Genomic DNA, 16,849 nt, shown 5'->3' with positions numbered 1-16,849 from the left:
TCAGTATGGTTCATAGTGTGAAAAATAAAAAAAAATAAAAAAAGAGAGTGAATTCAAGGAAAGCATCCAGTCTGGTCACAGTACCCAGCTGAGTACTGAAAGCCTGTGCTGACCAACTAGCTATGGATATCTTCAACTTATCACTCTGACAGGGCATGATCAGGTCTGAACTACCATTAGGCCAACTAGACAGCCACCTAGGGTCCAGACCTCAGAGGGGCGCTGTTGAAGAGAGATTCCAACAACTCCAGCACCTTTGTGTCATGAATGACGTGATTCTGATTGGTATGGATGTGGTATGGTGCATGTTGAACATCACTTCAAGTACTGCACCCACCACTCAGCCCAGCCCCAACCCCCACTCAACACCCCCCCCCCCACTCAGCTACTCCCCTCCCCCCACAATCAGCCCAACCTAGAGCACAAAATAGCCTGGCATCAGCCCTGGGCATGGTACACACCTTTTTCATGCTGGCCTCAATTGCATCAGTACCCAAGAAGAGTGTGGAGACCTGCGTAAATGACTACTGACTTGTGGCAGTCATATCCACAATGATGAAATGTTTTGAGAGCCTGGTTGAAGCATATCAGCTTCTGTCTGAGCAGCGACATGGTTCTGTTCCAATTTGCCAACTGCAGCAACAGGTCTACAGTATATGCCATCTCACTGGCCCAACACAAAACTCTGGAACACTGGACAGCAAAGATAAATATATCAGGGGGTTCTTTGTTGTCTACAGTTTGGCATTAATCACCATCATCCTAACTAAACTACTCAGCAAACTCCAAGACCTGGGCCTCAATACCCCACTGTGTAATAGGATCCTGGATTTCCGCACATCCAGACCCCAATCAGTGCAAGCAAGAACATCTCCTCCACAGGGTTGTGTACTTAGCTTCTGTTCTACTTGCTTTGCATGGATGCCTGTGCAGTTCAGTACAACAACAACAACATTTACAAATTTGCTGACAATACCACCATAGTGGGTTGCATAAAAATGGGCAAAGAGTCAGCAGGCAGGAGGGAGACTGAAAACTTGGCTGAATGGTGTACTAACAACAACCTCGCACCTAATGTCTCCAATATCAAGGAGCTGATTGTTGACTTTTGCAAGGGAAAACCAGAGGTGTGTGATTCAGTGATCATTGGGGGATCAGAGGTGGAAAGGGTGAGCAAATTTAAATTCATGTGAGTCACTATGTCGGAGGACCATTCTTGGACCCAACATATTGATGTCATTGTGAAGAAAGCACATCAGCACCTCAGGAGTTTTCGGAGGTTCTGGATATCGTGGGAAATCTTGGCAAACAGATGCATAATGAAAAGTGTGCTGACCGGCTGCATTACACACTGGTATGGGAGCACCATAGCTCTGAACAGAAAGCCCTCCAAAAGGTAGTGGACATAGCCACAGGCAAAACTCTCCCCACCATCGAGAAAATCTACATGGAAGGCTGCTGTCGGAGAGCAGCAGGAAACATCAAGGATCCAACCACCTAGAACATGCTCTGTTATCATTGCTACCATCAAGAAACAGGTGTAGGTGCCACAAGACTTGTACCAACAGGTTCAGAAACAGTTGCTACCACCCCCACCATCGGACTCCAAAACAACAAACTCAACCGGACGCTCACTAAAAGACGCGCTTACTCTGCACATTATTTATTACGGAATATATTTTTTCTGCATTGCACAGTTTGTTTACATTTGTTTATTTGCTTACATTTCTCCCTTTTGTATACATATTTATGTTCGAGTACAGTTTACAGTTACCGATAAGTAGAAATTCTGTCTGGCCTTCAGGAAAAAGAATCTCAGGGTTGTATGTGATGTTATGTATATACTCTGACATTAAATCTGAACTTTAACTTTGAAAATAAGTGCTCCAGAACTCAATTCAACTGATTAAAATTGATTTTTTCTCCATTTTTCAAGGCGTACAGCAGTTATTTGTACATTTTCTTCATGGCTGGTGAAGCAAAATCTGAGAATTGTAGTTAAAAGCAAGATTAAGATTCAACTTCTGTTTTTCAAGCATTCATATACAAAATGAATTATCCAATAGGAATTCACATTCCAAGATCTTGTCCTTACCTATCATGAAATATGGATAATGGTGGCCCTCTCTGGATATATTTATGCTCGTCTATGAAAATGAAATTTCCAACAATAGGTAACATTTTGTTCCAGCCTCCATCCCAAAGGATAGACTTGTATTCATAAGCTTCTAGTTGTCATTTTAAGGGTGAGAATTACAGTTTTGACATAATTTCCCATCTGAATTTTCCATTCTGGACATCAGTGACTTGTGGAGTTCTGCAAGGATCTGTTCAGGGACCCCTGCTTTTTGTGATCTTCATAAAAGACCTTGATGAAGAGGCAGAATGATGGCTCAGTAAGTTTGCGGATGATACAAAGTTCATGTTAACTTCGATCAAATATAAAGAAGTGCACGACAAATAATGCAAGTACAGCACAACTTTATTAGCTTTGGAAAGCAGGTGGTCTGTTACACGAGAAGACTTGTAACCTACAATAGGTTACAAGAAAACCTATGTGCGGATGAGCACAAGCCTTTTTATATAGTTTAGCTCCCCCATTTTTACAGCCTGTTTGTGACTATTTATATGACCTGCAATCTGCAGACTTCAGCAAAGCATCTAGCACGAGTTTCAAGAACAGCATGGCCTTGATTCTTACGTCTTGCAACTGTACAACTAAAACAAATTAAATTCTTTAACAGACTAGTATTTTCCCATAAAAATACTATTTTTAAGCCTTTTCTTGCTGCCAAAATTTATAAAAAGAAGCAAATCTATACAATCTATGCTATAATCTCTCAGTTGGAGGAGTTGTAAATGGTGCTGAAGATTGTCGTTGGTTACAAAAGGATATAAACAGGATGCAGAGTTGGGTGAAATGTGGTAGATGGAGTTCAATCTGCATAAGTGTCAGGTGATATATTTTGAAAGGACAAACCAGAGGCTGAGTACAGGGTTAATGGTCATTTTCTCAAGAATGTAGATGAACAGAGGGATCTTGAGGTGCAAACCCATATATCCCTCAAGATCATCACACAAGTTAATAGGATAGTTAAGAAGACCTATGGAATGTTGGGATTCATTAATAGGGGGATTGAGTTCAAGAGTAGAGAGCTGATGTTGCACCTCTACAAATCTCTGAAGAGACCACACTTAGAGTATTGCGTTCAGTTCTGGTCACCTCAGGAGTCACGTGATGGAGTAGTGGCCAATAGGAGAATACCAGCCCTCTCCAGAAAAGAAGAAAAAAGGTGAAGAAAAAGCAAAGCTCCAGATACACAAAACACAACGAATAAAAGATAAAGGTGTGGGGAAAATAGCACCTAAGAAAGAAAAACCAAAAACAATGGGAAAAAAAGAAGGAAAGACACCAGAAGAGAAAGGTGAAGGCCTTACCTGCACGAAAAAGCAGGGACCCACCATGGAAAGAGGAGCCTGCTCCCCAAGGTTAGTGGTGACCTTGCAGGGTCGCATACCGACCGCAGGACTGCAAAAATGGCTCACTGAGCCAAACAGAGGTGCGCAACTGTGCACGACAAGGAGAACACCAACGGGAGGGGGGACCAGCTGTGGAGTGAAACTCCTCAGCACGAACAGCTGAGAGATGCCCAACCCCAGGGCTCCCAGCTGGAAGGTAAAGAAAGCAACGGGCAAGGGAGGGGTGAGAAAGAAAAACGGAAGTAGGAAACCCAACAGATAACCACCCCAGAAAATGAGGACCAACATCAAGAAACCATGAAAAAAATATACCCAGCAAACTGAGACAAGCAGCTCAACAAGAAAGTCAGAAGAGACACAGATACAAGGAAGAGAAATAGAAGACACAAACCCAAGAGCAGACACAGAAGAAGAAGAAGAAGAGCACCAAGCTCTGCACAGAGGAATAGAAGGTAAAATGAATGGACGGTACATAGATTTTTAAAAATTTAAAGAACAAATTAAAGCATTAAAAGAATGGTTGACACTAGAATTTAGTGAAATGAAAAGAAAAATGAAAAGTACAAAAGAAAAACTGAATAGAATAGAGCTGGTCATAACAAATGTAGGGATAGGATTAGAAAATGTGGAAGAACATGTAATGGCGGTAGAAATGGAAGTTCTGATCACCTCATTATAGGAAGGATGTGGAAGCTATGGAGAGGATGCAGAGAAGATTTACCAGGATGATGTCTGGGTTGAAAAATAAATCTTATGAGGCAAGGTTAGCAGAGCTGGGACTTTCCCCTTTGGATCATAGAAAGATGAGAGGAGACTTAATAGAGGTCTACAAGATTATGAGAGGCATAGATAGAGTGGACAGCCAGCACCTATTTCCCAGGGCAGGATCAACAATCACCAGAGGACATAGGTATAAAGTGAAGGGAGGAAAGTTTAGGAGTGTCATCAGGGGTAAGTTTTTTTACACAGAGATTTGTGGGTGCCTGAACTCCCTTGCCAGGGATGGTGGTGGAGGCTGAAACATTAGGGGCATTTAGGAGACTCTTAGCTAGGCACATGGAGGGAATAAAAATAGAAGTTTAAGAGATAGGGAAGGTTTATTACTTTTTCTTAAGAAATATTTATGGGTTAGCATAACAGAGGGTCGAAGGGCCTGTACTGTGCTGTTGTGTTCTATATTCTATGAATCACATAGAGTAGACATTATACTGTATGTGTCATCTGTTATTCCTTTAAATATCAGACCCATGAAATATTGGCACCCAATCTAATACCGTTCATTGTGCACCAATGCACAAGGAATAATTCAACCCTTTATGAATTAATTCAAATGGTATCTCTTCCAAAATTATTGGGTTGTTCATTTCACTAATCTTCAATGTGCACTTAAATCCAAGTGAATAAGAATATACACCTGGACATGACTTAAAAATAATTATCTAATCAATGAATTGAATTCACAGTCCTTTTGAGTTGATCCTTATTAAAATATTTAGCTATGTCTTGATTTGTTGTTAAGTAATTATATGGACCAATAGAAATTCACCATGGTTATGTGACATTTGTGCTGTGTTATATTATCTCTAATGATCATTGTTTCTTTACATAAAATGCTCCTTGTCACATTATCTGACTTCATCAGATTTTAAGGTTATATTCTGAGTGACATTGTAATATGTAATATTGTAATATATCTTCCAACTTGTGAATGCATCAAACCCTGAAATGCTTGATGTTTTATGTTTACGTGAAGTGCCATTTTGAACTATTTACATCCTCCCTTACTTTATACACATTTAAGAGTAATTGATTCATTATTCAACTCAGTGAAGAATCCAAAGTGTTGTAATAAATAGTGAATTAATATGCATTAGTTTTCGAGCAGTTTAAATTACTTCATAACATAATCCACCATGCTGTCATCTTAAAATATTGAAACAAATTAGATACTGCAATTTTTTTGAAAAGTGAAATCCAGGTGATGTTTCATTGTATGCACCCATTTTGTCTTGGATAAACTGTGTTTTTATTCTGTGACAGAAGTTGCAGTGGATCTTGTGAGGTCATTATCATTTAAGACTCCCACATCTCTTCTGCACCCTTTCTCAGGGTATGATATGTAGCATATTCCTCAATATTTCCCTTATCTTCTTATTCCATTTGAAACTTTACACTCCAGCAACTTCAAGATTTAAGATTCAATTTATAAACAGTGTCATATTGTACGGAATTACTTTTGCCTGCTGTAAGGCAGACAGATTTGCCATCAGCAAACTTTGCCTGAAGTGTATCTTATAGTCAGAGAAACAGAAGCAAAAGAGAGTTCCTTCAGAGTCATTGTGTGTCCATGGATTTGCCTCCAGTGCTACCGCAGCCACGCAGAGTCCAGACCAAACCATTGGCAACCCGAGCTCCAGATCCGAACCTCCAACATGATCATTAACCCTTCAGCACCTCCTTGCATCCCTGTTCCAATATCTGGGACCCCTTCAGCCAGTTTAGAGCCAGTGTCCAGCAGCCCAGCATGAGTACCCCAACAGCAGTCTCCAACAACCTATAGCCTCCATGGGTTCCTGACCTCGAGTCGTCACCAGCCCGCCGCATGCATGGGTCTTTCAGCCTCAAAGCCCCTCACTGATTTGTCACCATGATCACAGTCCCGTGGATCATCTCCTCTGCTTCTCTTTCTCAGATGGGGTTGATTGCCACATTTTCTGGTGCCCTGCACCAGTCCTCCACTCCCCTTGAATCTGTAACCCCTCGAGGCTGCTGCCAATCAAAGGCATCGCCATCTTGAGCACAGATCCAGCAGTCACGGGATTTTAAATAAAATCCTTTAATGGGCAGTTCAAAGCATATCCGGAGCTGACAGAAGTTAAGTGGGCAGTTGGACCCCGCGGAAGCACTGTATCTCCACTCCCAGCTCTCCGTGCGTCCGGACCAGTGGCAGCGCTGCCATTTTTCTTGGGGCTACTGGCAGTGTCTGGACTGAGAAAGAAGCAAATCCTGGCACTGGAATATTTCTGTATACCAATATACTGAGGTGTGCATCTGTGCGTAATTCTTTTGTTTTTCACATTTATTGCATTCTTCATCTTTCCATGGGATAACAATGTTGCTGCAGCGAATTTCCACTTAGTTGAAAAGTTTGCAAACTAATCAAAAACAAAATGTGTGGGACCAGAAATGATGTATCTGGTAGAGTCTGGGCCATCAAACTATCAATGATAACTGAAGATGTAGTTGACCTGAGGTCAATTATTTCCAGGAACTTGGAAAAATAATCAATCATCACCATGTTTTTGCCTTCAACAATGAAAAGATTTGTTGTTACTTTAGCACAAGATCCATGCCGCACCTTCTGTGAAAGCACAGATTTTTTCTGTCACCTTGCGTCCATTGATATGCACACTTCATATTGCATTGATACCTCTCCCCAGAAGTTGCTCTCTCGCAATGTGATGAATGCATTTGCTCTCACGTGTCTTTCATCATTGAACTGTTTCACCTCTTAAAACAATCCTTCAAAGAACTGAGCTCATTCAAAAGTACAGAGCATGACTGTATGGAACCTCCTGCTGTTTCCTAGTCCATCTTCTCATATAAACTGCATACAATTCTTTTAGCATTCACTTGACTACCTCACGTGACTTCTCAAAGAATCCTCATTGCTGATTGTTGAACATATTAAATTTTTTACAATTCTGTCTGCGATCTCTCTTTCCTGTAAGAAAATGCAATGTGGACTGTGAAATGGATACAGACAGAGAGGCTTCAGTGGGGGAAGAGGAGGTGGTTGGGGGAGGGACATGGTGGGGGCAGGGATGGGGGTGCAATAGAGACAGAGTAAGTGAATGTGCAAGGAGCTGGCAGAATTAATCAAATGTGGAACAGTGGAAGGTAGTCAATTTTGGTTGGTAAATTATTCAATGGTGTTGGTGCTTAGAGGCAAGTTCAGGAAGCAATTAAGAAGGTAAACAGTATGTTGACATCCATTGTACATGGATTAGAGTACAAGAGTGGCCAAAAACATATGGGGATTGTAGGTTAATTAATGAACTTGGGGCATGGGCCCTGGGCAGGAGAAGCCTGTTATGCTATAGATCTAAAATAAGAGCGGCCAGACTGTATTACCTTTGGAGTTTACGAGAATGAGTGGTGACCTTATTTTATCCTTAAGATCCTCGAGGGGTTTGATAAAGGTGGATGTTGAAATGTTTTCATCATTGAGAGAGTCAGAAGTAAGGGGACCTTATGACAAGGGAACAAGGGGATCCTAACACTGGAGAAGAAAATAGATTGCCTGAGGCTGCATCTGAACCAGAGAGAACTGCAGGGCTGCTGAGCTCCGGTGATTACAGAAACGTGGCTCCAGGACTCCATTCCAGATTCAACCATCCAACTAGATGGCCTTATCTCCTTCAGGGCAGACAGAGATGTTGTTGCTTCTGGCAAGACTCAAGGAAGGGGGAGGGGGGGCTGTGCATTTCTATCACTGAGAACTGGTGCACCAAGGTAGAAGGACACCCAGAGGGAGGGCCAGCCAGCACATACAATCATATCACTATACAGGGCTAACCAGAAACCATGGTTTGATGCAGAGTTCTTCTCAGAGCCTGTGATGCAGCCTTCAGGGGGAGCCACGATGGCACCAAGATCAATGTGACATTGGCGACATGACGATTATGTGGCAAGGGATCAAGACTATAACAGGTCACAAGACAACCTTATGAGTTAAAGACAATGACACCTTCCTTCCGAACAGACTGAAAATCTTCTATGCATAGTTCGATAAGAATCACCTTGTCAACCTAGAATCATTCTGTCACCTTTCTACAGGAACTCTATTGAGAGCATCACAGTGTGGTAAGGTTGCTGTAGAGCATTGGGTCAGAGGTCAATCCACAGGTCCATAAGAAAGGCAGAGAGGATCACTGGGAATCTCCCTCCCCCTCATCGCATGATCTATTGGGATTGTTGTTTGAAAAGGGCTGGCAAAATCATTGAGGATCCCTACCACTCTGCATACAATATCTTCTAACTACTCATTTTAGGAAAGGGATACATGAGTATCATAGCCAGAACCACTTGGTTGAGAAGCAGCTTCTTCCCAGAGGCAGTGAGACTGCTGAATGACTGAAGGAACTGCTCATACAAACCCTCTGAGCTTCTACTATTTATTAAGCAATACTTATTTATTTTTATATACGCATATATGTACTGCATATCTTTTGTTTGTCCATTTGCGTGTTATGTCTATTTGTGTGTCTGCATGTTTTGCACCAAAGAATGCTCTTTCGTCAGGTTGTGCTTATGCAATTGGATAATAATAAACTGAAGTTTAATTTGAACTTGAAGAAAAGGAGCTGCACATTTAAAACAGAGGTGCATGGAGAATTCTTCATTCAAAAATAAGTGAATCTCGCAAATTCTCTGGCCCAGAGATTGGCGGAGGCCAGGTCTTCAGAAGTATTTAAGGTGGAGATCAATAAATATTTGAAATATCAAGGATTGAGGACTATGGGAAAATGGAACAGAAGAGCTGAGGCTAGCATACGTCTGCCATGATCATATGGAATGACATGCCAGGTTTGAGTGGCCTGGTGGTCTACTCCTGCTCCTATTTTCATGTGTTCTTTCATTCCTTGCACCAATTATATCAAGATCCTTGGGGAGAATGCACCTGGAATGTTGTGTACAATTCTGGTTTCGATAGCAAAGGAAAAATACATATTTAATGTTGCAAAAAGTTTATCAGATTGATTCTTTGGATGGTGAGTTTGTCACATGAGGTGAACTAAATAAGTTATGCCTGTATTCACTTTATTTATAGGAGAGTAAGAGGCAATCTTATCTCTAAATCTGATATACCATGTTCAAATCAATTTTTGACACCATTGAATGTACAATAATCTTTCACAATTCTTATTTTATTCGAGAATCCTTGTTACATTCAGCAGATCCTGATGAGTCATGTTATAATATTATTTCTGGCTTAGACACAAGCTTGCAATGTGGTCACTCTCCATTTTGGCAACATGTGTTGGCCCACAAAACTTTGATGCTTACAAACAAGATAGTTGAACAAAGGTTTACGATTCCTTCATTTAACTGCCTGGAAATTCGGTCCATTGGGTTCTGATTCTTTTTCTATAGGAATTGAACTAAAAGTGATTTTCCACAGTTACATGATCTTAGTGATTACTTCCAGGTGAAACTGAAGCAGGGAACTCCATTGTACAAAACAAAATAAAAGAACAGAAGTAGGCCATTTGGCCCAAAGAGTCTGCTCCGCAAATCCACCCTGAGGTAAACTGTTCTCACTTCTAGTTCCAATTTCCTGCCTTATCCCTTCAAATCATGACATAATTGAATTCCACAAATCCACGACCCTTTGGCTAAAAATATTTCTCCTCATCTCAGTTTTAAATGGGTACCTTCTAATTCTAAGTCTGTGCCCTCTTGTCCTGGATTCACCCACCACAGTAAACATCCTATTCACATCTACTCTGTCCAATCCTTTCACCGTTCCATATGTTTCTATATCTCCTCTCATAGTCCAAGAGCTGCTAAACTTTCCTCATATGTTATCCCCTGCATTCCAGGAACCTTGCTGGTAAATCTTCTCTGTACTCTCTCCAATATTATTGCATCGCTTTTAAGATAAGGGCCCCAAAACTGCACACAGTCCTCCAAATGAGGTCTCACCAGTGCCCCAGAGAGCCTCATCAACACCTTTTTACTCTTATACACTACTCCTCTTGAAATGAATGCAATGCATTTGCTTTTTTTCACTGCCGATTCAACCTGGTGGTTAACCTTTAGGTTATCCTGCATTATGACTCCCAAGTCCCTTTGTGCTTCCAAATTTTGAATTTTTTTCCCCATCCAAATAATAAACTGCCTGTTTATTTCCTCTTCCAAAATGTACAACCGTACATTTCTCAACATTGTATTTCATTTGCTATTGCTTTGCCCACTCTGCCAAGCTGTCCAAGTCTCTCTGCAATCTTTAGGTTTCTTCAACACTCCATCACCTATCTTGGTGTCAACTGCAAACAAAACCATTCAGTCCATAATCTAAATCAGTAGTTTTCGAACTGCCCCCCTATATGTACATTCGACCTTAAACAATGCCTAGGCCATAAGTGCTCTGTGATTAGTAAAACATTGCTTAAGGTGGTATGTGAGTGGGAAGAAAAAGGTTTGAAAACCACTGCTTTAATTGTACCTAATTGACTCGTTATGTGCACGGGTTCATAACTCAGAAGGAAACTGGCCAATGACAATTTTTATCAAGCAAAATATTTCAGTAATAATTGGGTCTAAAGCAGTGGTTCTCAACCTTCCCTTCCCACTCATACACCACCTTAAGCATCTCTGACCAATCACAGACCTCATGGCATAAGGATTACTTATGATGGAATGTGAGTTTAGGGGTGCAATTTGAAAACCACTGATCTAAATAATCAATAAACATTGTAAAAAGAAACAGCCCCACCCTTTGCTTCCTGCCTATCAGCCAATGTTCCACCCAATCTAATATCTTTCTTGTAATTCCATGGGCTCTCATCTTATTAAGCATCTTATTAAAGGCCTTTTGAAAATCCAAATACACAACATCCACAGCCTCTCCCTTGTCCATCCTTCCTGAGATTTCCTCAAAGAATTCCAATAGGTTGGTCAGGCATGATCTTCCCTTCATGAACCCATGCTGGCTTGGACCCATCATGAGATGCATCTCTAGGTATTTTATAACCTCGGCTCCAATAATTTCCCGACAACTGACATTGGACTAATAGGCCTATAATTTCCTTTTCTTCTGCCTCCCTCCTTTCTTAAACAGCAGAACTACATTTGCAACTTTCCAATACTCCAGAACCATGTCAGACTCTAGTGATTTCTGGAAAATCAATTCCAATGCCTCCACAATCTCCAAAACCACCTCCTTCAGAACCTGTGGATGCACTTCATCCGCTCTGGGAAACATATCTATTTTTAGTCCATTCAGCTTACTAACTCTCGAGTAAATCCTGACTGTATTTTCTTCTTTGCCCTGAGACCTCTATCAGGTATATTGCTATTGACTTTCTCAGTGAAGACTGACACAAACTACTCATTTAGTTCCTCTGACATCTCTGTTACCCATTATAATTTCTCCAGCATTATTTTCAATCAGTCCGATATCTACCCATATTTCTCTTTAACTTGTTATATATTTTTAAAATCTCTTAGTATTCCTTTGTATGTTATTTGCCAACTTCCTTTCATAATTTATCTTTCCTATTGACTTTCTTTGTCTCTTTCTGTAAGTTTTTAAGCTTCCCAGACCTGTTTTTCCACTAATTTTTGCTTCCTTGTATGCCCTCCTTTTTGCTATTATTTTAGCCTTAACCTCTCTTGTAACCCACATTTGTGCCATTTTTCCATTCAAAATTTTTTTTCTCGGAATATCTATCCTGCACTTTCTTTCTTTCTTGTTGAAATATCCTCCAATTTTGCTTTGCCATCCCCCCATATAGCTTACTTTTCCAGTTAACTTGGGCCAGTTCCTCTCTCATAGCTCTGTAATTTCCTTTGTTCCACTGAAATATTGACGCACCTGATATTAGCTTTTCCTTTTCAAATTTGAAACTGAACTCAATCATGTTATGATCACTACTTCCTAAAGGTTCCATTACCTTTCAATTCCCTAATCACCTCTGGTTCATTACACATAACCCAATCTAAAACTGCCTATCCCCTGGTGGGTTTATCGACAAGCTGTTCCAAAAACCCATCCCTTAGATATTGTACAAACTGTCTCTCCTGAGATCCAGTACTTTCCTGATTATACCAGTCCTCTTTCATATTAAAATCCCCAATAATTATTTTGACATTTTCCTTTTTCTATTTCCAGCTGTAACTCATAGTCCACTTCCGGCTGCTGTTGGGGGCCTGTATATAACTGTCAATAGGGTCCTTTTACCCTTACCATTTCTTAACTCAACCCATATGGATTCTACCCCATCTGACCCTATATCGCTTCTTTCTAGAGATTTAACATTATTGCTTACCATCAGGGCCACGCCACCCCCTCAACTTACCTGCCTATCTTTCCTGTACACTGTGTACCCTTGGACATTCAGATCCCAATCATATTCATCATTAACCCATGTCTCAGTGATGGTCACAATGTCATAACTTTCAATGTGTAACTGTCCAACGAGTTCCTCTACTTTATTCCTAACGCTCCAAGCATTCAAGAACAGTACACCTAAACCAGTATCTGTTATCGATTCATTATCCTAGTTTTGATGGTTTTCTGGCATCAATCAAGCACTTAATGTCGGTGTGCTTCCTCCTTGCTGGCATAGATTGGGAATTGTGAACACTGTCAGTGCAAGTCAATTTATATTGTACTGCTTTTTCACAAATGCACCATATTAGCAGGATACCAGTTGGTCAGCGTTGCAACTCACCATAGGTGACTAAATTGATAAATGTGCTTAACCTCTTCAGATGTGATTTTTCAGCATTTGACTGATGAGATCCTCATTGCATGGATGCCTCTGTGGTGACAACAATGGCAGCCATAACATTACTGTATGTCCCATCATGACCACATGAGTCAGTGATCTCAATAGAACACAACAGCACAGTACAAGCCTTTCGGCCCATGATGTTGTGCTGACATATATAAACCAACCAAAATAAACCCCTCTCCCTACCTCAGAGCCCTCTCTTTTTCTTTGACATTGTTTGATAGGACAATGATTGCTTGTGATCCTTTTGCAATAATAATTGACAAAAGCTAGGAAGATAACAGAAGTAATTGTCCATCGATTGCTTCCCATTTCATTACTTTCTCTTACACACCCTTCTCAAAAGTTATGTGCACTTGGTTACACATTTATTTATCATCCAATTGTACCAGAACAACTCTACCATTGATCTCAAGCAATCTGGGATTTCTGTCTCAATATCATACTCCTTGACAGACTTTACAGAGGATATTTCATACCTAAGCTGCATGATGAGCATTCTATTTTATGGCTCAGGTTTTCCAAAGCCATGATCTCTGAGATGTCCAAAGGCTTTTGGCCATGATTTCATCCTCCATGAATGTCAAGGAAACCATGTGCTTGCCAACACTGTTTTTTACAAGCACCAGCATCAGTTCTCTACAATCCTTCTCAATCTGTTATTTATTGCAGCATTGAAGAGAGCACCCAACCACGTATTTGTGGAAAAATAATTTAATCTACTTTGACTTCAGGGAGAAACAAGTAGGATTTACATCATTAAAATTGCCTGGTATGGATCTGAATTAGCTGGAATTTAGAAGAATGATGGGGGTCTTATAGAATGTATATAATTATGAAAGGCATAGATTAGATAGAAGTAGATGAGTTATCTCCATTGGTGGGGGAGACTAGAACTAGAGGGCCTAGCCTCAAGATTTAGGGATTGAGGGTAGTAGATTTAGGACAGGCATGAGGAGCAACTGCTTTCCCCAGAGGGTGGCGAATCAATGGAATCATTGAAGCTGTAGTGACTATCTCAGTAAATTTATTTAAGATAAGGTTGGGGAATTAGGGGATATGGTGAAAAGGTAGATGGAGATGAACCGGTCGTCAGATCATAATCTCATGGAATGGCAGACCAGGCTGGATGGGCTAGATGGCCTCCTCCTGCTGCTATTTCTCATGTTGGCTGCCACTGAGTGTGCTCTCTGGCGAGGAGAGTGTTTATTGGTCACCCAAGACTCTTTGTGAACTACAAGTCTTAACCCCTTCACTCTTCGGCTGGTTGACCATCAATACTGATGAAAATATCCAGGCCTTTCCCATCAGAGGTTTCCTACCTAAATTCTCTGCAGGCTCCTCCTCTATCATGGCAGTCACGTGTGTGTTTCTGGTATGAAGCTGCCATGAAGAACGTACCTTTAAGAGCCGGCACCCTCCTCTCATTGTTGCTGAACAAGTGCTGCACTTTTGATAAATTAGTGCTGTACCCTGGTCCTATCTCTGCTGTCTTAAAGCACCATTCTCTACCACTGTGAGTATCTTGCCGCAGATGTTTAGCGTATCAAAATAGAGTAAAATCCAATATCTGGGCGAGGATGACTAATAACCCTTTGCATGACACTATTTAGCTGTGACTCTCTCAACTCACTCTTTCTTAGCCTCCCATCTGCCGCGTATTAGACTGGAGAATTTTCATGGCATCAATTGATGTATCATTCGTTGTTCTCAGTACCTCCGGCGAAAGGCAAAAGTTCACAGCAGATTGCCTTGATGAAAAAAAAACAATAAATATGAATTAAATGAGCAGAACGTGTTTTTTTTTTAGCGGTGCTGACATTTCAAAAAGTTGCAAAAGGAACTCCACAGCCCTCCTGTTTTGCATAGGGGGCGGAGACGAGGAAGAGAATAACCTGCAAAATCCTAATTGTGTTCAGCGATGCTGGAGGTTGTGGTCTTGTCCGCCCCACTTTCCGAACAGAGCTTGGGTGCTGCGAACTTGCCCTGTCGGCCGCTGCAGCGGCGACCAAGGGAACACAGTGACTCTCGCTGACCCGCGCAGCCCAGTGACCCGGGGTGTATGCCAAGCTCAAAGCGTTATTGAGGTAAACAATGTATGTTATATCAACCACAAATGCAATGCAAATATTCTTTTTGGAGATGTCAACCACCATGAAGCATCGTTTTGACGGGGAATAAGGCTGGTGGAGCCTTAGACCAGGCCAAATAGTTACATCGGTCGCCCGGTCGAGGCTTTTGGAAACTTATTAAAGGAAGAAGTTGAATTGGCCATGCCAATTATTGGCTAATTTTTCACAAGTCTCTGGTGAAAACTTCAAGTTTACCTTAACAGCTGGTTTGTTCCTGTAACTCGCGGGAGAATTGGACGCAGGGTGCAAATTGACGTTTGATCTTGGTCGAAATGGCTCGACTTGAGGCGCCAAAGAGCACCTTGATGCTTCAGATCCTTAAATCCGTCTGTCCTGTCGGATTTGGGGTTTGATATTTTAGCAACTAATCTGCCCACATTTCCTGACTGTCTCATGCGCGGAAGAGAAGCCAAAACATAAGGTAAGATAAGCCACCGAAAAAAAACCATTGAAAAGTCGCTAAATCTATCTCTCCCGTTCTTTAATCCTACATTTCCCCAAAAAGTTTAAAAGACAAACTACTGAGAAATCAATGTGCCCAAAGAAATATAAATATAAATTAGCACGCAGCTAAAGTTCAGCCAGAATGGAAATTAACAGCCTTTTTTTTTCAAAATAAAACTTGGGACGTTTCTGTTGGACATAGAGTTACAGGTGAATGGATTTACAATTAATTTGTGACTGACTGGTTTGGTAGTTTGAGGAGAGATGAAACTTATAACCATCCAATAACAAATTTAGGTTATACTATTTTGCTGTAGACGTTTGGAACACGTAGCATAGTAGATGCTATTCAGTTGTACACAGTTCAGATTATTTCCTAATTGTCATTTCCAAACGACTTTCCCTTTATACCCCCATCAGTTTCCTGACAAGTTGCCCCTTTATGAAATCATGCAATTATTTGTAAAGTTTTGAGTTGTAATTGCATTTCACAATCTTACAACAGCCATTTGTCAATAAAAGTGTGGTCTATTCGTGGACCATGAAAACTAAGTGAAAACTTTTTAATTAAAACTCATGTAAAATATATTGTTCTCTGATGGCAAATTGTTTTCGTGGTAGTTGAAATAATATTAATTGCTTTATTTCAAAGCTAGTGAATGTGCATAATCTTTGTGTTGTTGACTAGTATCTTCAAATTAACTATCTGGTTTTATTTTTCTTGACAAGATTACTTCATAGCAAAACATTCTTAAGATTAAGAGATTAAAAATATCTAAAACTAAAACTGGACAGTAAATTGCAAAACAGAAAACAAATAAGTAAATATACATAAAATAGAATACAGAAAGCATTACATAAGAATAATTAAGTACCATATATTTTAGCGTACAAGTCAAGTCTTAAAACCCTCAAAAAGCACTCAAAAATCAGATACAAAAATGAGACCTTAAATTCAACTCAGAAATAAAATCTGGACATAGATTCGGTGTAAGGCAATCCTAAAGCAACCCCCCCACCACCAGCGCCGCTGCTCCATGGCACCTTCCCACTGCCACCATAACCCGACCAGATATTTTACAATTGTAAAGCCTGAGGTTCCTGCTCCTGTCAGGAGTTCAAGGTCCCTGCTGCTGCCTAGGAGGCCGAGATCCCCACTCCTACCAGGACCCCGACATCCCCGCTCCTGCCAACAGCCCAAAGTCCCCATTCCTGCTGGGAGCTTGATGTCCCCACTCCTGCTGGGAGCTTGATGTCCCCACTCCTGCT

General features: G+C 40.9%; 1 long non-coding RNA gene across 4 annotated transcripts in view; it reads right to left on the bottom strand.

Annotated features, from left to right (window-relative positions):
- The window catches only part of LOC138760475 (uncharacterized), a 49,096-nt gene that overhangs the window by 22,283 nt on the left and 9,964 nt on the right, over nucleotides 1-16,849 (bottom strand). For 2 of the 4 annotated variants that reach the window (XR_011355632.1, XR_011355634.1), the window contains exon 3: nucleotides 14,638-14,755. This is a non-coding gene — a long non-coding RNA (uncharacterized lncRNA). Of the gene's footprint in view, nucleotides 1-2,123; nucleotides 2,369-12,956; nucleotides 13,032-14,637; nucleotides 14,756-16,849 lie in introns of those variants that run through there. The other 2 variants (XR_011355633.1, XR_011355635.1) reach the window with 2 other exon arrangements.

Source organism: Narcine bancroftii, chromosome 4, assembly GCF_036971445.1.
Source record: "Narcine bancroftii isolate sNarBan1 chromosome 4, sNarBan1.hap1, whole genome shotgun sequence".
Taxonomy (NCBI): domain Eukaryota; kingdom Metazoa; phylum Chordata; class Chondrichthyes; order Torpediniformes; family Narcinidae; genus Narcine; species Narcine bancroftii.
The sequence above is the reverse complement of the archived record's forward strand: the minus strand, read 5'-3'. Positions and strand labels throughout refer to the sequence as shown.